This window comes from Bufo gargarizans, chromosome 4 (assembly GCF_014858855.1).
Source record: "Bufo gargarizans isolate SCDJY-AF-19 chromosome 4, ASM1485885v1, whole genome shotgun sequence".
NCBI lineage: Eukaryota > Metazoa > Chordata > Amphibia > Anura > Bufonidae > Bufo > Bufo gargarizans.
This window is the reverse complement of record NC_058083.1, coordinates 130,080,768-130,101,095: the sequence shown is the minus strand read 5'-3', so window position 1 is coordinate 130,101,095 and position 20,328 is coordinate 130,080,768. Positions and strand designations below refer to the sequence as shown.

Genomic DNA, 20,328 nt, shown 5'->3' with positions numbered 1-20,328 from the left:
AAAAACCTCTACTATACTGCACATCTGGGATTAGACAAGCATAAGTGACTGTCAAATTTAGGCCAGAAATACGGCTTTTTGGTTACTGGGGTGAAAAAAGCCTCTGATATACTGCACATCTAGGATTAGACATGCATAAGTGACTGTCACATTTAGGCCATAAATATGGCTTTTTGGTTACTGGAGTGAAAAAAGCCTCTGATATACTGCACATCTAGGATTAGACATGCATAAGTGACTGTCACATTTAGGCCAGAAATACGGCTTTTTGGTTACTGGGGTGAAAAAACCCTCTGATATACTGCACATCTGGGATAAGACGTGCATAAGTGAGTGTTACATTTAGGCCACAAATACCGCTGTCATATAGAGTGCAATACCCTACATCAGGGTTTATATTGGCGGTTAATTATTTTTAACATACAAACCGGATTCCCAAAAAGTTGGGACACTATACAAATCGAATAAAAACTGAATGCAATGATGTGGAGGTGCCAACTTCTAATATTTTATTCAGAATAGAACATAAATCACGGAACAAAAGTTTAAACTGAGAAAATGTACCATTTTAAGGGAAAAATATGTTGAATCAGAATTTCATGGTGTCAACAAATCCCTAAAAAGTTGGGACAAGGCCATTTTCACCACTGTGTGGCACCTCCCCTTCTTCTTACAACACTCAACAGACGTCTGGGGACCGAGGAGACCAGTTTCTCAAGTTTAGAAATAGGAATGCTCTCCCATTCTTGTCTAATACAGGCCTCTAACTGTTCAATCGTTCAAATGTTCTCTATAGGTGAAAGATCTGGACTGCAGACTGGCCATTTCAGTACCCGGATCCTTCTCCTACGCAGCCATGATGTTGTGATTGATGCAGAATGTGGTCTGGCATTATCTTGTTGAAAAATGCAGGGTCTTCCCTGAAAGAGATGACGTCTGAATGGGAGCATATGTTGTTCTAGAACCTAAATATATATTTTTCTGCATTGATGGTGCCTTTCCAGACATGCAAGCTGCCCATGCCACATGCACTCATGCAACCCCATACCATCAGAGATGCAGGCTTCTGAACTGAGCGTTGATAGCAACTTGGGTTGTCCTTGTCCTCTTTGGTCCGGATGACATGGTGTCCCAGATTTTCAAAAAGAACTTCGAATCGTGACTCGTCTGACCACAGAACAGTCTTCCATTTTGCCACACTCCATTTTAAATGATCCCTGCCCAGTGAAAGCGCCTGAGCTTGTGGATCTTGCTTAGAAATGGCTTCTTCTTTGCACTGTAGAGTTTCAGCTGGCAATGGCGGATGGCACGGTGGATTGTGTTCACTGACAATGGTTTCTGGAAGTATTCCTGAGCCCATTCTGTGATTTCCTTTACTGTAGCATTCCTGTTTGTGGTGCAGTGTCGTTTAAGGGCCCGGAGATCACGGGCATCCAGTATGGTTTTACGGCCTTGACCCTTACGCACAGAGATTGTTCCAGATTCTCTGAATCTTCGGATGATGTTATGCACAATTGATGATGATAGATGCAAAGTCTTTGCAATTTTTCGCTGGGTAACACCTTTCTGATATTGCTTCACTATCTTTCTGGGCAACATTGTGGGTATTGGTGATCCTCTACCCATCTTGGCTTCTGAGAGACACTGCCACTCAGAGAAGCTCTTTTTATACCCAATCATGTTGCCAATTGACCTAATTTCTGTTAATTGGTCTTCCAGCTCTTCGTTATGCTCAAATTTACTTTTTCCAGCCTCTTATTGCTACTTGTCCCAACTTTTTGGGGATTTATTGACACCGTGAAATTTTGAATCAACGTATTTTTCCTTTAAAATGATACATTTACCCGGATTAAACGTTTGATCTGTCATCTACGTTCTATTACAAATAAAATATTGACATTTGCCATCTTTACATCATTGCATTCAGTTTTTATTCACAATTTGTTTAGTGTCCCAACTTTTTGGGAATCCGGTTTGTACTTAAACCACTTTTTACTTTGCTTTGTGGACGCTAACTATGAGGCAAACATCTAATAAGGGACGCGGTCATGGTCGTGGTGGTGGTGAAGCCTCTGGTGCAGGGAGAGGATGTGGCCATTCTGCCACAGCTACACGTCCTACTACCTCAGGTCCCAGTAGCCGCCAGAATCTACAGCGATATTTGGTCGGGCCTAATGCCATTCTAAGGATGGTAAGGCCTGAGCAACTACAGGCGCTAGTCAATTGGGTGGTCGACAGTGGATCCAGCACGTTCACATTATCTCCCACCCAGTCTTCTGCAAAAAGCGCACAGGTGGCGCCTGAAACCCATGCCCATCAGTCTGTCACATCCCCTCCGTGCATATCGGGGAACCTGTCTGAGCCTCAAGTCATGCAGCAGTCTCTTATGCTGTTTGAAGACTCTGCTGGCAGGGTTTCCCAAGGGCATCCACCTAGCCCTTCCCCAGGGGTGGAAGACATAGAATGCACTGACGCACAACCACTTATGTTTCCTGACGACATGGGAATACCACCTCAACACATCTCTGATGATGACGAAACACAGGTGCCAACTGCTGCGTCTTTCTGCAGTGTGCAGACCGAAAAGGAGGTCAGGGAGGAAGACTGGGTGGAAGACAATGCAGGGGACGATGAGGTCCTAGACCCCACATGGAATGAAGGTTGTGCCAGTGACTTTCAGAGTTTGGAGGAAGAGGCAGTGGTGAGACCGAGCCAACAGCATAGCAAAAGCGGGAGCAGGGTGCAAAAGCAGAGCAGGCGTCGCCAAAACAGTTCGCCTGCTACTGGCCACCGTCAACAGGGATCGAGCACACCAAAGGCAGCTTTAAGGAGTTCCCTGGCATGGCACTTCTTCACACAATGTGCTGACGACAAGACCCAAGTGGTTTGCACGCTGTGCCATCAGAGCCTGAAGCGAGGCATTAACGTTCTGAACCTTAGCACAACCTGCATGACCAGGCATCTGCATGCGAGACACGGGCTGCAGTGGAATAAGCACCTTCAAAACCAAAAAATGGCTCAGGCCCCTCCTGCACCCTCTTCTGCTGCTGCCTCGGCCTCTTCCTCCGCCTTTGGAGGAACGTTGGCACCTGCCGCCCAGCAAACAGAGGATGTGCCACTAACAACACCACCTCCGTCACCAAGCATCTCCACCATGTCACATGGAAGCGTTCAACTTTCCATCTCACAAACCTTTGAGAGAAAGTGTAAATTCCCACCTAGCCACCCTCAATCCCTGGCCCTGAATGCCAGCATTTCTAAACTGCTGGCCTTTGAAATGCTGTCATTCAGGCTGGTGGAGACGGACAGCTTCAAACAGCTCATGTCTCTTGCTGTCCCACAGTACGTCGTTCCCAGCCGCCACTACTTCTCCAGGAGAGCCCTGCACAACCAAGTATCGGATAAAATCAAGTGTGCACTGCGCAACACCATCTGTGGCAAGGTCCACCTAACCACAGATACGTGGACCAGTAAGCACGGCCAGGGACGCTATATCTCCCTAACTGCACACTGGGTAAATGTAGAGGGGGCTGGGCCCCAGGTGGTGAGCTGTTTGGCGCACGTCCTTCCGCCGTCAAGGAAAGCAGGGCATCATTCTTTGCCTCCTGTTGCCTCCTCTTCCTACTCGGCTTCCTCCTCCTCTTCTTCCACCTCCTCATCCGGTCAGTGACAGTCCTTCACCACCAACTTCAGCACAGCCAGGGGTAAACGTCAGCAGGCCGTTCTGAAACTGATGTGTTTGGGGGACAGGCCCCACACTGCGCAGGAGTTGTGGCGGGGTATAGAACAACAGACCGACGAATGGTTGCTGCCAGTGGGCCTCAAGCCCGGCCTGGTGGTGAGCGATAATGGGTGAAATCTCGTTGCAGCTCTGGGACTAGCTGGTTTGACGCACATCCCTTGCCTGGCGCATATGCTGAATTTGGTGGTGCAGAAATGTATTCACAACTACCCCGACATGTCTGAGCTAGTGCATAAAGTTCGGTCTGTCTGTGCGCGCTTTCAGCGTTCTCACCCTGCGGCTGCTCGCCTGTCAGTGCTGCAGCGTAACTTCGGCCTTTCCGCCCACCGCCTCATATGCAACGTGCCCACCAGGTGGAACTCCACCTTGCACATGCTGGAGAGACTGTGCGAGCAGCCGCAGGCCATAGTGGAGTTTCATCTGCAGCACGCACTGGTCAGTCGCACTGCGGAACAGCACCACTTCACCACCAATGACTGGGCCTCCATGCGAGACCTGTGTGCCCTGTTGGGCTGTTTCGAGTACTCCACCAACATGGCCAGTGGCGATGAAGCCGTTATTAGCATTACAATAAATACCACTTCTATGTCTCCTTGAGAAAACACTTAGGGCTATGATGGAAGAGGATGTGGCCCAGGACGAGGAGGAGGAAGAGAGGTCATCTCTAACACTTTCAGGCCAGTCTTTTAGAAGTGGCTCAGAAAGAGGATTTTTGCAACAGCAGAGACCAGGTACAAATTTGGCCAGCCTGGACCCACTACTGGAGGTCGAGGAGGAGGAGGATGAGGAGGAGGAGGAGGAGGATGAGGAGGAGGATGGGGATAAAGCATGTTCACAGCGGGGTGGCATCCAACACAGCTCGGGCCCATCACTGGTGCGTGGCTGGAGGGATACGGAGGACGCAGACGATATGCATCCCACAGAAGACAGCTTGTCCTTACCTCTGGGCAGCCTTACACACATGAACGACTACATGCTGCAGTGCCTGCACAACGACTGCAGAGTTGCCCACATTTTAACGTGTGCTGACTACTGGGTGGCCACCCTGCTGGATCCCCGTTACAAAGACAATGTGCCGTCCTTAATTCCCTCACTGGAGCGTCATCGGAAGATGACTACACGACTACAGGCGCACGCTGGTAGACGCTGTCCTGAGAGTATTCCCGACTGACGCCGGGGGACAAGTGGAAGCACAAGGCAAAGGCAGGGGAGGAGGAAGAGGTTGCCAACGCAGCTGTGTCAGCGCCAGCACCTCAGAAGGCAGGATCAGCATGGCTGACATGTGGAAAAGCTTTGTCACCTCGCTGCAACAACAGGCCCCAACTGCTGATATGAAGCGTGTTAGCAGGAGGCAGCATTTGAACAACATGGTGGAACAGTACCTGTGCACACGACTACACGTAGTGACTGATGGTTCTGCCCCATTCAACTTCTCCGTCTCCAAATTGTCCACATGGCCAGAGCTTGCCCTGTATGCCTTGGAGGTGCTGGCCTGCCCTGCAGCCAGTGTACTCTCTGAACGTGTATTTAGCTTGGCAGGAGGCGTCATTACAGACAGATGCAACCGCCTGTCCACAGCCAACGTGAACAAGCTCACGTTCATTAAAATGAACCAGGCTTGGATCCCACAATTTTTTCAATTTTAGTGCCCTAAATTGAAAAAAAATCTTATTTTCAATTGTCGGGTGACATTTTACCATTTTTGGCATATACAAACCCCTGCTGTGCCTGGGTGACAGGGGCCTAAATCTCTCCAAATCCTCTGTTGTATTGCTGGGTGACATGAACCCCCTTTTGCCGTGAATGAACCCCTGCTATGCCTGGGTGACAGGGGCCTAAATCTCTCCAAATCCTCTGTTCTATTGCTGGGTGACATGAACCCCCTTTTGCCGTGAATGAACCCCTGCTCTGCATTGCTGATAGGGAACTAAATTTAGTGAAAACATCTGTTACTGATCGGAAGATGCGCGACTACAAGCGCGCGCTGATGATAGCATTCCCACCTGACAGCGGGGGCACAGTGGAAGCACAAGGCGAAGGCAGAGGAGGAGCAAGAGGTCGCCAACGCAGCTGGGGCACCACCAGCACCTGAGAAGGCAGGGTTAGCATGGCCCAAATGTGGAAAAGCTTTGTCAGCCTTGGAGGTGCTGACCTGCCCTGCAGCCAGTGTATAGTGTGAACGTGTGATTAGTACGGCAGAGAGCATTATCACAGGCCGCAGCCAATGTGGACAAGCTTACGTTTATTAAAATGAACCAGGCATGGATCCTACAGGACTTGTCCGTACCTTGTGCAGAATAGACATTTATACCAGCCTCAACCATCTATTCTTGTACTCAAGTGCACTTATTATTAGTTTTATTTTGTTATATGTCCCAATATTTTTGGGGATACCCCAATTTAAAAATAAAAAATAACACAAATCAGTGTTGGCTACCTATTCCTCCTTCACCACCGCTTCCACCTACACCGCCACATCAACCTACACCGCCACATCCACCCATCCACTGCCTCCTCAACCTCCTGCTGCTAGATCCAGATTGTTATTTTAAAATTTTCAGTATTCTGTTATTTTAAGAAATTTCCCTATCCACGTTTGTTTGCAGAACAGGTCTCCGCTCAACTCTACTCCCTAGTGATTTTTTCCTGCCAAAATGTGTACTAAAATGACCCTATGCGCCATTTTAGTGGATTTGACAGGAATGAACCAGAAAATATTCAGTTTGCTGATCGGAGAATACGTCCAAACTGGTTAGCTCATCCTTATGTAGGATGTTTTAATGTTATTGTGTAATGTAAAAGTAGATTTAAAATGACTTTAAAAAGAACTTAGGTTCACCCTCAGGGTGATAAGGTATTAAGATATTTAATAAAAAATCAAATAGATAAAATGATATTGAAACATCCGTGCCATTACACCCGATACACACATTATCAGGCTGGTCTTATTTGCAGAGGAACATAGCAAACAATACATGGATAAAAGTCAAGTTTCTCTTAAGAGACTGCACAGGATTACCGTCTATCAAATCCAGCCAGTCCTCCACTCAGGCCTATTGGGCAGATGGAGATGTTGGACAGGCATACAGCTGGAACTGTAAGATAGACACTGAGGAAGCGATCAAAAAATACCCAGAGAACTACAAGCACCCGTCACCCAGAAGGGACAGTGAGTAACTAAGTCTGCCACTGCTATAGCGTGGCTCCCTATACTACTGCAATACAATCAAGTCCATGCTATACTAACTCTGCGTTCTACTGCTACAATACCGTTATGAATACTTACCTGAATACTTACATGCTCTTTTGCTACAACTAAGCTGCCAGCGGATATATTGTCTCAACTGGATATACTGTAGATATAATTCTAGGACTAATATCAGTATTTGGACATTACATAGATAACATTCAAATTGTGAATACTGGAAAGATATCACTTCATTGTGGCCACATAACATCAATATCATCCTTATGGGATATAACAATGTGGATGGACACATCAACATATGGATGTCTAGCAGGGCCGGCATCAGCACCTGGCATACTTGGGCAAGTGAATAGAAGTGTCGGACGCAAATATTCGAATCGCGAATATCAGCACTTTGAGAATTCGCGAATATTTAGAATATAGTCCTATATCTTCATAATCGCAAATATTCTAGATTTTTTTTTCTCATTAGTACCCTCCCTGCTTCTTGCTTGTGGGACAATAAGAAGGCTTCAATGTCTTTGTCAGAGCTTAGCAACATCCCTAGCAACCAATAGGAAAGCTGTCTACCCCTTACTATATAAGAACCTCCCCAGCAGCCATTTTCTACAGTCTTTTAAAGTTCTGAGAGAGACAGCCGTGTCATTGCAGTGCTCTGTGCTTTCCACACTACATTAGATAGATAGTTAGATAGCTTATATATATAATACAGACACTGGCGTACAGACAGGGGTCGCAGGGGTCGCGCTGTACTAACATGTAATGGAGCACTCTGATAGGACCCTGCATGAAGTACAGTGGCAATTTTGGGCCCCATCAGAGCACTCCATGCCTCCAATACATGTATAATATGGGGGGGGGGGGGGAGGGGGGAGCGCACGCTCACTCACACACACACGGCCAGGCAGTTTGTTTCCATAGTGAAGAAGGAAAATGTTATGGATGTTATGTTGGTGCACCACTTCCTGTTTCCTGTTTTCCGTTTGTGGGAGTTGCTCCTGTCTCTATGTTATGTTACCAACATGGCTCCTGTGCAGTAATCCCGTGTGATTTGTTTATTTACATCACATGAAACAACGGTGTCAGAAGTGGGATTACTGCACAGGAGCCATGTTGGTAACATAACATAGAGACAGGAGCAACTGCCACAAACGGAAAACAGGAAACAGGAAGTGGTGCACTATACAAAGTGACATTGAATATGCATCCAGAGCTCTTTCACCAGCTGAGCGAAACTATGCTCAGATTAAGAAGGAATGTTTAAGTATTGTATTTGCATGCCAATGCTTCCATCATTATCTCTATGGGCGGGACTCCATTACAGCTGAGACTGACCACAAACCTCTGCAAGGTGAAATCAAAGATTTTGTCAGTAATTGTCACATCTGCAATGAATATGCCCACTTGCAACAAAAGGAAACTATGATGTTGCAGGAGATACCGACACGTCCATGGCAGATCATCAGTATGGACTTATTCAACTAGGCAGGCAGAGAATACCTGATATTAGTTGACCACTATTTAGACTTTTGGGAAATCGACCTTCTTCCTGATTTGTCCACTAAAACCACAATTAAGAGGTGCAAGGCTCAGTTTGCCTGTTATGGCCAACCAGATAAAGTGATCTCTGATAATGGCCCTCAGTTTTCAAGCTTGCAATTCAGAAGATTTGCAATGGAATGGAAGTTTGAGCACATTACTTCCTCACCACGTCATCCACAGGCGAATGGCAAAGCTGAAGCAGCTGTAAAGATTAAGAACGTATGCAGGAGAGCACACAGGGATGGTAAAGACTCGTGGAAGGCCATTTTGCATTGGAGAAACACTCCAACCGAAGGCATGGATAGTAGTCCGGCACAAAGACTGATGTCAAGGAGGCTAAAGACTTCCTTACCGGCAGCGAATAAGCTTCTGGATCCTTGTTTAGTACAAGGTGTTACATAAGTTAAAGTTTAAGAGACAAATGTCAAAGGCTCAATATGATACATCGGCCAGAGTTCATTACTGGAGAACAAATCCGTATGAAACCCTTACCTGAGGATCGAACAGGTCGTTGGAGAATGGGTACTTGTTTGAAAAAAGTTCCACAACGCTCGTATCTAGTGGACGTTGACGGAACTCTCTTTCATCGCAATCGTGTGGATTTACGAGTGGCAGAAAAACCTACATCGCAATATCTCATTGATAAACCAGTCTCGCTTGGTATAACAGGGACATGTGTGCCCATTGACTGTGAGGAATGCACAGAGGTGTGGCCACAGACCAATTGTACTGGCAATCCTGAGCAAGCTAGTACATCTACCCGTAGTGGCAGATGTTCCACCTATGAGACTTAACCTATAGAGTATCAAATGCATTATTGTTATCTCTCTTCAAAACTTGCAATGTTCATTTATTAACACAAAAAAAGGGGAAGATGTTATGGATGTTATGTTGGTGCACCACTTCCTGTTTCCTGTCTTCCATTTGTGGCAGTTGCTCCTGTCTCTGTTATGTTACCAACATGGCTCCTGTGCACTAATCCAGCGTGCTGTGTTTATTTACATCACATGAAACAGGAAACCTCTCTGCTCCCTGCGTCACTGATCTTCATAGCTCAGGAGCTCCTCCTGCTGGCCCCACATCGCGCTGCTGGCTGTGGGAGGAGAGCTGAAAGCCTGGGAATCTGCCTTCAGCACAGCCAGCAGCGCGATGATCATGGGAGCCTGTCATCAGGGAAGATGGTAAGTATGTTTTTTTTTCTAACGCTGCAGACTGGGGGCAAGGTGGGGGGGGGGGTGTTTGATGGGCACAACTAGAGTGAGGGGGCATAAAAGTGGGCATCTCTACTGAGGGGCACCTAATCTGCCATAACCAATTTGAGGGGGCACCTAATCTGGCATAACTACTGTGAAGGGGGCACATATGAAGGATAACTATGAGGGGGCACACATGAAGAAATAACTACTGTGAGTGGGCACATAATCTGGCATAACCACTGTGAAGGGCACATATGTGGGCATATCTAATGTGAGGTGCACATAATCTGGCATAACCACTCTGAGGGGGCACATAACTGGTCATAAATACTGTGAAGGGGCACATAATCTGGCATTACTACTGTGAGGGGACACATAATCTGGCATAACCACTATGAGGGGGCACGTATCTGTGCATTACTACTGTGAGGGGGCACATAATCTGGCGTTACTACTGTGAGAGAGGCACATATCTGGACATAACTACTGTGACAGGAACAAAGGTGGGCATAACTACTGTGAGGGGCCACAAGGTGGGCATTAGTATTGTATGGTTGCACTTAGGGGAAATATCGTAGATTACCCTGCTATACATTGGCATGGCTCAGTCTTACAGGCCAGCACAGCGCCCCCTGCTGGTGATTTCACAGGGGCAGTCACCATCCCTTCCTTATGTGATTATTCTTTTTTTCTCACCACACGGACCTTGTTCTGGATCCAGCGGACATCACGCCGACGCCAGTGACACCCTGGATGAGGTAGAACCAGATTTTATTAGGACTGGGTGAGTGTAGCCATGCATTGGCTTAGGGCTCTTTAACACAAGCGGATCCTGTGCGGGTAATCTGCTGCGTGAAAGAGAGCCAAGCCCCGTTCCGGACAGCAGAGACATAGAGCATTAACATAATGCTCCTTGCCTCTCTGTGATCTTTTTACTACAAAATCACCGTGAGATAAAGTTGTAACTGTGATTTTGTATTAAAAAGATCACAGTCAATCATGTTACTGCTCCGTGTCTCTGCTGTTCAGAATGAGGCTTGGCACTCATTCACGCAGTGGATTAGCCACACGGAAAGAGCCCCTAGTAAGAAAATCTGCCACTTCTTTGTAAAAATGGGGGGGCCCCAATCCAAAGTTTGCACTGTGGCCCATAACACTATAGTTACGCCTCTGAATACAGATAGTTAGTAGGAGATAGTCAGTGTAGGTTATATCCTGATATAGTGTAGCTGTTGCAGTGCAGCGTGTTAGGTAGTGTGATAGGTTCTGCTGTCCATTCATACAAACCGGATTCCAAAAAAGTTGGGACACTAAACAAATTGTGAATAAAAACTGAATGCAATGATGTAGAGATGGCAAATGTCAATATTTTATTTGTAATAGAACGTAGATGAAAGATCAAACGTTTAATCCGAGTAAATGTATAATTTTAAAGAAAAAATACGTTGATTCAAATTTTCACGGTGTCAACAAATCCCCAAAAAGTTGGGACAAGTAGCAATAAGAGGCTGGAAAAAAGTAAATTTGAGCATAACGAAGAGCTGGAAGACCAATTAACACTAATTAGGTCAATTGGCAACATGATTGGGCAGAAAAAGAGCTTCTCAGAGTGGCAGTGTCTCTCAGAAGCCAAGATGGGTAGAGGATCTGTGCATAACATCATCCGAAGATTCAGAGAATCTGGAACAATCTCTGTGCGTAAGGGTCAAGGCCGTAAAACCATACTGGATGCCCGTGATCTTCGGGCCCTTAAACGACACTGCACCACAAACAGGAATGCTACTGTAAAGGAAATCACAGAATGGGCTCAGGAATACTTCCAGACACCATTGTCAGTGAACACAATCCACCGTGCCATCCGCCGTTGCCAGCTGAAACTCTACAGTGCAAAGAAGAAGCCATTTCTAAGCAAGATCCACAAGCTCAGGCGTTTTCACTGGGCCAGGGATCATTTAAAATGGAGTGTGGCAAAATGGAAGACTGTTCTGTGGTCAGACGAGTCACGATTCGAAGTTCTTTTTGGAAATCTGGGACGCCATGTCATCCGGACCAAAGAGGACAAGGACAACCCAAGTTGTTATCAACGCTCAGTTCAGAAGCCTGCATCTCTGATGGTGTGGGGTTGCATGAGTGCGTGTGGCATGGGCAGCTTGCATGTCTGAAAAGGCACCATCAATGCAGAAAAATATATTCAGGTTCTAGAACAACATATGCTCTCATCCAGACGTCATCTCTTTCAGGGAAGACCCTGCATTTTTCAACAAGATAATGCCAGACCACATTCTGCATCAATCACAACATCATGGCTGCGTAGGAGAAGGATCCGGGTACTGAAATGGCCAGTCTGCAGTCCAGATCTTTCACCTATAGAGAACATTTGGCGCATCATAAAGAGGAAGGTGCAATAAAGAAGGTCCAAGACGAATAAACAGTTAGAGGCCTGTATTAGACAAGAATGGGAGAGCATTCCTATTTCTAAACTTGAGAAACTGGTCTCCTCAGTCCCCAGACGTCTGTTGAGTGTTGTAAGAAGAAGGGGAGATGCCACACAGTGGTGAAAATGGCCTTGTCCCAACTTTTTGGGGATTTGTTGACACCATGAAATTCTGATTCAACATATTTTTCCCTTAAAATGGAACATTTTCTCAGTTTAAACTTTTGTTCCGTGATTTATGTTCTATTCTGAATAAAATATTAGAAGTTGGCACCTCCACATCATTGCATTCAGTTTTTATTCACGATTTGTATAGCGTCCCAACTTTTTGGGAATCCGGTTTGTACATGCAGACCTGCTAAAATGTGAATTTTCATATATTGCGCCAAAATATTTGCATCATTAGCGCCGATTAGCGCAATCACAAATATATTGGTGCACTCTAACTGCATATAAAACAATTTTTAATGTTCTGCCGTGCCAACCATTTTCTCCAGTCTCAGGAAACTTCTAGCAACTTGGAAAATGTAGCAAAAGTGACCCATGCATGTATTTTGCACGCATTACGCGAATATTACATTGACAATTTTTCACAATCAAGAAAATGATCTTGAATTCGCAAATTCGTGAATATATGATGAATATTCGCCCAAATATTTTTGAAATATCACAAATTTGAATATAGCCCCTGCCGCTCATCACTAGTAAATAGAGAAAAGGGTCCAATCCCTCTGGGGCTCTGGGCCAAGGTTGTCAACAAAAATGTTTCTTTTTTCTCGACAACTTATTACAAAATCACGGACAGGCAACCTTTTTTTCACAGACAAACTGGAAAACCATAATGAATGATAACGTTTATAAGTAATACATGTCTATAGCTCAATATAATGATAAGAACTCATTGCCAGCATTTACTGTGAGCTGTAAAATGATAATAATTACTAGACATAAGCGAATTTCTTGAAAATTTGATTCGGCTGATTCGCTGAATTTCACAAAAAAAATCTCTTCTTGACAAATTACTTCGCCACGAAGTGCATTTTTTTGTAAGTAGCGGGTGCAATGGCAGGGAGCTGTGATAGCACTGCCCCCGTCATTGTACCCCCTTAGTGGTGACGTATGACGTCTTCAGTCAAGATCTTCAAGCAAGATGGGGATGGCGGCCCTTTGTGCGCAAATGGAGGTGGCAAATTTGAATTTCAGGATTAATCGATTTGCTGATACGAAGCATGAGGAAATTTGTCTTCTAGGCGAATAGAATAATTCCTGAAAATTCTACTTCATGGGATTCGATTCGCTCATCTCTAATACTTACCACCAAAATAATTTAGTCAAGTACCACCAGCCTAATAAAAAAACACGGACATATCTATTTTTTTTTCACGGACACAGGAAAAAAGTGACCTATTTTTACGGTTTGTCCAGAAATTTCTGGATGGTTGGCATCCCTGCCCTGGGCAACAGATCCACTAGATATCCAAACTGAAAAATGAAGCAGCATTCCAAAATTGCAGTGAAGTAGCATGATGGACCCGGTTTATTCCCCTGCAACTTTTCAGCCCAGCACGATGAGGCTTTAGTCAATAGTAGATATCAAGCCATGTGACAGGAAAAGTGTTTAAGGACAGGGAGATCTTTGCCCTTTTGCCTAATGGTGTATCTGTGCTGATTCAGTCTGGCCTTGAGATTCAGAGTGGTTTCGCCTACATATAGTAGGTTACACAGGCACTGCAATAAATATACGATAGAGGTGGAGTTACATGTAAGGAACTGTCTAATCCGGAATGTCCCATCTGAGACAGAATGTGTGAAAGTGCTCCTTTTGATAATGTATGGGCGTTCACACATTTAGGCAGGGGAAACAGCCCACTCTCCTTTTACCATTGCATATCTGTGTTACGGATTTGGATGGCTGCTGTTTTACCCTAGAAATGTGCCCTGTGATCCTGCACATGCTCAATGGGCATATGACACACGCTACTTGTCACTTGACACGTTGGAGTGAGATGACATCACCCGGGCATGAGCACGGTGATACGCCTCATGTCGATCCTTACCATGAAATCCACATGGTGCTCTATTGATGGAATACTCTGATGTATGTTATCCATTTATTTATCTACTATGTAGTCATGTCAAGCAGTTGATTGTCGCGCGTCGTTGTGGGAGGTAAACACCACACCGAGCATAGGAGAGAAGGGGGGGGGGGCAAGGGATCAGGCCTGAGAACAAGGAAAGGAAAATGGATGCCACCTAGTGAAAACCCTAACCAAAATCCTGACTGACTACCAGTATAAACAGACTTCAAAGGTAGGTGAGTTCATACGCAGGAATACCTAGAGTCCTATCTAGACCTATCAAGCCCTATAGGACCCTGGTACTAATGGCAGGAACTAGACTACCTATTCCTCCAAAAGAAATGACGAACAGGAGTCTCCTACAGGCCTAATACAAACAATAGGGAAAAGCAACACACAGAACCCAAACAAAATACAAAAAGGAGGGGAAAGACTTAACTTCACAGGAGCAATGGAAGCACCAGGAACTCAGCCGAGATCCAACCAAAATCTATTCAAAGGTCCAAACAAAAACTATAAACCGCACAGCAATGTGGGAGAAGAAACTATAAATAGAGAAGGTTGAACAACCCTAATAGCCACACCTGGGGAAAGAAGGTGTGGCAAGCACCAGAAACAACACAGACGTCATTGGATCCAAACGGAAAACATGTCGGATCAAACCACGTGTTGCCAGTCTCACTGATCTCCTGCCACCTATCGTGGGAACATCCTTGACAGTACTCCCACTTCTACGGGTGACCTTCGGACACCGAGGACCGATCTTATCCGGGTGAGACCTGTGAAAAGCTTTCACCAAACGACTGGCACTCACGTCAGATGCCTGTACCCACAGCCTCTCCTCTGGTTCATAACCCTTCCAGTGAACAAGATACTAAAGAGAACTACGGAGAACTCGAAAATCAATTATCTTGGCAATCTGAAATTCCAAACTATCGTCCACCATTACAGGAGCGGGTGGCAAGGAAGATGGCTTCAAAGGTTCAATATATCTCTCCATCAAATATTTATGAAACACATTATGAATGTTCAGGGCTGGAAGGAGTTCAAGAAGAAAAGCTGCAGGATTAATAATGGAAGTGATCTTATATGGACCAATAAATCTTGGACCCAACGTCCAAGAAGGTATCTTCAACTTAATGTTTCTTGTGTACACTCTTAGATCCGGACCTTTCATACGTTTCCTCTCGGCCACACATTTATACTTGTTGCCCATATCAATCAAGGTATCTTGAATTTTCTGCCATATAGATGACAATGATGATGAAAAACTTTTCTCCTCAGGGATGCCAGAAATATCTGAACCAGAAAATGTGCCAAAGTGCGGGTTAAACCCATATGCTCCAAAAACGTTGAGTTCCCAGTGGATCCCTGTCTACGATTATTTATGGCAAGCTCTGCAAAGACAAAAACGAAGACCACTCCTCCTTGGTTCTCAGAGACAAAACATCTCAAGTAAGTCTCCAGACTCTGATTAGTGCGCTCCGTCTATTCGTTCGACTGAGGATAAAAAGCACCCAGTCACCATACATCTGGAGTGCTACGTCATTTTTTTTGTATTTGGATTCATCAATAGATTACCCGCCTATCTTCCCAGGGAGATTGCATCCATGTCATGGTCTTACCTTCTTGCTGTTCTCCTTCGTTTGACATGTGCTGGCGGCCATCTTGGTTTCTGGGTTTCTTGTAGCCTCCCACCCTGCGGCTTCTCCTTCCCACTGGGAGGAGCTGGATGCCTAGCTCATATATATAGGAGGTCTGTGGCTTCAGTTCCTTGCTTGGTCCTCCTGTGTTCACATGCTTCTAAGACTGCTGCTGCTTCTGGTTCCTGATCCTGGCTTCGTCTGACTACCCTGCTGGTTCCTGATCCTGGCTTCGTCTGACTACCCTGCTGGTTCCTGATCCAGGCTTCGTCTGACTACCCTGCTGGTTCCTGATCCAGGCTTCGTCTGACTACCCTTCTGGTTCCTGACCTCTGGCTTCGCAAGACCCTGCTTCGGTTTAGCCATCCGTTTGGACTTTTGCCTTACAGCTTTATTTTCAATAAAGCCTTCTTATTTCCACTTATCTCTTGTTGTACGTCTGGTTCATGGTTCCATGACAATCCATACCTCACATACTGATTGTGCTACTGTTTTCTTTTGCCTTTGAATTATCTATCAATAATCTATCCAGAGAAGAAGCTAAGGGGCAACTGGGGGGTGTACCCCAGGTGCTGAATTGCAGGTTGATGCCAACAAGCGACTTTTGCATTGGCCGGGGTATTTGGATACAGGGCAACAAACTGAACTTTTGCCCCAGCTAAAACAAAGCCTAGCTGCGGCTATCTATCTATCTAATCAGCAATCTATAATTTTTTACTATACTTTATGAACTGTAATTGTTTAACCCATACTATTTAGATTGTGTTATTTCTCTATCACTTTGTAATTTAAATTCTAAACAAGTAGCTAAACCAAAAACAGCAACTGTGAGTGATGAGCGGAGCATTAAAAAAGCCCAAAGGATATTTCACAGCTCCTATCATGGAGAATCCATCAGTAATTATTATATTAAATTTGTATCCTACAGTGATCGATCAAGCTTGAATTTTTTAAAATTCTCTTTACCATCCTCCCAAATACCTGGTTCTAGCTTTTGTGCCATTATAGCAAGAAAACCATTAAATCTCCAAGCCTTTGCAAAGAAAAAAAACTGAAGGCATCAAAGTTTGTATAGCCGTAGGCATGATTATCTGCATGGAGTCAGTTACAAGCTGGGCCTGTTCTCCTGTGGGGTCCTTCTGCTATGTTGTTTAATACTTGTCTCCCACTAAGACACAAGTCTTAATTGAATCTAAGACAAAATGCCCTTTTGTTAAATCTCACTCTCGTCACGTACATTATCTCTTTCATATTCCTTCCAGAAGTCTGCAAGTTAATTGGTGGCAGTTTTCTGTAAATACAACAGGCATCATGGCAGGAGTGAAATATCATAGAAACGCCTAAGTAAATGGTGCAGATTCTTTGTGATATGTAGAGATGCACAGTGATCCAAAAATGCACTCATTTCAAGTCAATTTAACATTCTATGGGGTGCCAAGCTTGAATCCATTTTGAATACTATAAAGAACTGTATATAAAAATGGATGCGACGGAAGGAGAGCTGTCTACATGTATAGTGATTATGTATTTTATATTATGAATGTATCCCTAGAGATTTAAGGTTATTTGTCACATGGTGATGGCTTTTACATTCTCAACAAGCAGGATTTCATGCTTTAACCCCTTTCGGACTGCCAAACATAAATTTACAGCAGAAATCAAGTATTTAAGTATGGCGCCCACTCGCTAGCAAAGAGGACACCATAGCAGCCAGGTGCCTGCTGTTTTAAACAGCAGACACCCAGGGCTAATGTATACGATCGACAATAACGTCAATAGTGCCCATTTAACTCCCCAGATGCCATGGTCAAATCTGAACACAGAATCTAGGAATCAAGGTAATCAGCCGGGGTTACTGCGTAGGAAACACTGTAAAAACAAAAGCCATAAAACTGTGACAAAATTCAGTTTTTAGTTTTTTTTTTATAATTCCATCCCATTTGAATTTTTTTTCCAGCTTCTCACTACAATTTACGCAACAGTAAATGGTGCCATTATAAAGTATAACTTTCTCCCGCAAAAAACAAACCCTCATATGGCTATATGAATAAAAAAATAAAAAAGTTATGGTGTTGGAAAGGCTGAGAGTAAAAAACAAAAATGCAAAAACAGCCCAATCCTGAAGGGGTTACAGTATAGATTTTGTTTAGGGCCCATATAAATATTATATTAGGGAATTGCATTAGCACTCTAGACTTTTTGGTATCATTTGTTCTAATTATTGGTTACAGGGCAATGTTTCAGATAATCATCTACGGTCCTTCATCACATGTTAGATGGAATGTTCCTTAGGAAGTGACACCTACTTCACTGTCACTGTATTACTAGGTAGCTCCTCAAAATGTATCAAATTTATTGCAGCTGCTATGACCCTGAGAAAATTACCGACTGTTTTCAAAAGCCATCATGATGAAATCAACAGTTTTTGCTTCCTTTGGGACCTAGCTAGTTTTAATTTTTGCAAAAAACGCCAAAACTTTCTTGCTTTTCCATTCACATACCCATATGGAGATTTTTTTTTCCTGTGGGTTAAGTTGTATTTTTGTATAGCACCATTAGATTTACCATATCTTACATTGAAAAATTGGAAAAAATAATTATTTGTGTGTCTATATTAATAAGAACAATTCCACAATTGCTGTGTGGGTTTAGTTTTTACAGTGATCATTGTGCGCTAACAATTACTTGACGACCTAATTTTGTGGGTCAGTATAATTATGACAAAACTAAAGTTATATTTTTTCATGTTTTATTACTTTAAAAAAAATGAAACCTCTTGGGAAAAAAAAACTTTTTTTTGCTTCATGATATTGTGACTACTATAAGCTTTTTAGATTTCCATCTATGGAGATGTTTGGGTGCTTGTTGTTTTGCAGAGTGAGCTTTAGTTTTTATTAGCACCATTATGGGGTACATATGAATATTTTAATAGTTTGGACATCTTTGGACATCTCGTGATACTAATTATGTTTTTACCAATTTTTATTGTTTCATTTTGTATGTAAAATATTTAATTCTTTTGTTTTTTTAAGTATTTTTAAACCTTTTTTTTTTGTCCCCCTGGGGGTCTAGAACCTGCAGTTGTTCAATTGATAATATCTTTGATTTCAATAATTTACTACTGAAGGCTACTTTTATTCTCTGTACTGCCTGTACTACCTTGAGGTGCAACTAGGAGATGATGTTGAATAAGGAGACCAAGTTTCTTAACAAACTCCCAGTACTATACTGAAGCTGATCCACAGGTCATCAATGTATGCAAAAGTCATTTACAGCAAGGCAGCTTTTACTGTGATTCAGATTAGTTCCCAGAAGTTGCATAAGGGGCAGTTTTCTATGACAATCAATCTTTCTCCCTTGTTTCTCCAGGCTGGAGGGATGGACTATCTCTGCTGTATTGTTTAATCATATACGTCTGTTACTTCTGTATCCTCTCTAGGAATACTATATTCTGACAGATGGCCTTTCTGTCCTTGGTTATGGTGGGCAGCTTGTAGCTTAGAATCTCTCCACCAAATGAAAAGAAGACTAGAGCCTGATAAACAACAGTTACCTTCCATTGCAAATATTATCACTCCCTCTCTGAGTTGCATGGTTCTTCTGTAATTTTTCCATTCTATTGGCTGGTACATGGAACTAACTTTGGAGTTTTTGTAACTCTCCAAGATGGCTGCTGAGGTGCAAATTTCTCCTTAGACATCACACACACTGACCTCCTTCTCCTTCTCCTCTGTACTATGTGTAAAGTGGAGTCAGCCCTAGGAGGATTGTTAGAACCTCCCCCTCCCTATGCAACTTTATTGGAACTCATATACAAGCACAATTTACATAAAAAACAATCACAGTATTAGGCAGTGTGTTTCAGGACACTGCACGATGACAGCCGAGTTTCCCACTTTCTAACCAGTGCTAATTACTGGGTGGCCACCCTGATGGATCCCCACTACAAGGATAACGTGTTGTCCTTAATTCCATCAGTGGAGCATGATCGGAAGATGCACGAGTACAAGTGCATTCTGAAAGATGCGCTGCTGATGGCATTCGCAACTGACAGCGGGGGCTCAGTAAAAGCACAAGGCGAAGACAGAGGAGGAGGAGGAAGTAGTTGCCAACGCAGTTGGGGCACCGCCAGCACCTCAGAAGGGAGGGTTAGCATAGCCAAAATGTGGACAAGCTTTGTCAGCACTCCACAGCAACCAGTACCACCAGCTGATACGGAACGTCTTAGCAGGACGCAGCATTTCAGCAATATGGTGGAACAGTATATGTGCACACGCCGTCAAGTACTGACTGATGGGTCTGCCCCATTTTACTTCTGGGACTCCAAATTGGGCACATGGCCTGATCTTGCCCTTTACACCTTGGAGGTGCTGGCCTGCCCTGCAGCAAGTGTATTGTCCGAACGTGTGTTTGGCTCAGCAGGAGGGGTAATCACAGACAAGCATTCATTAAAATGAACAAAGCATGGATCCCACAGGACTTGTC

The 20,328-nt window shown here is 44.2% G+C and overlaps 1 protein-coding gene across 1 annotated transcript in view; it reads right to left on the bottom strand.

The window, feature by feature from the left end:
• Positions 1 to 20,328, bottom strand: part of LOC122935841 (phospholipid scramblase family member 5-like) — a 146,731-nt gene that overhangs the window by 87,551 nt on the left and 38,852 nt on the right. The gene's annotated exons all lie outside the window — the stretch shown is intronic.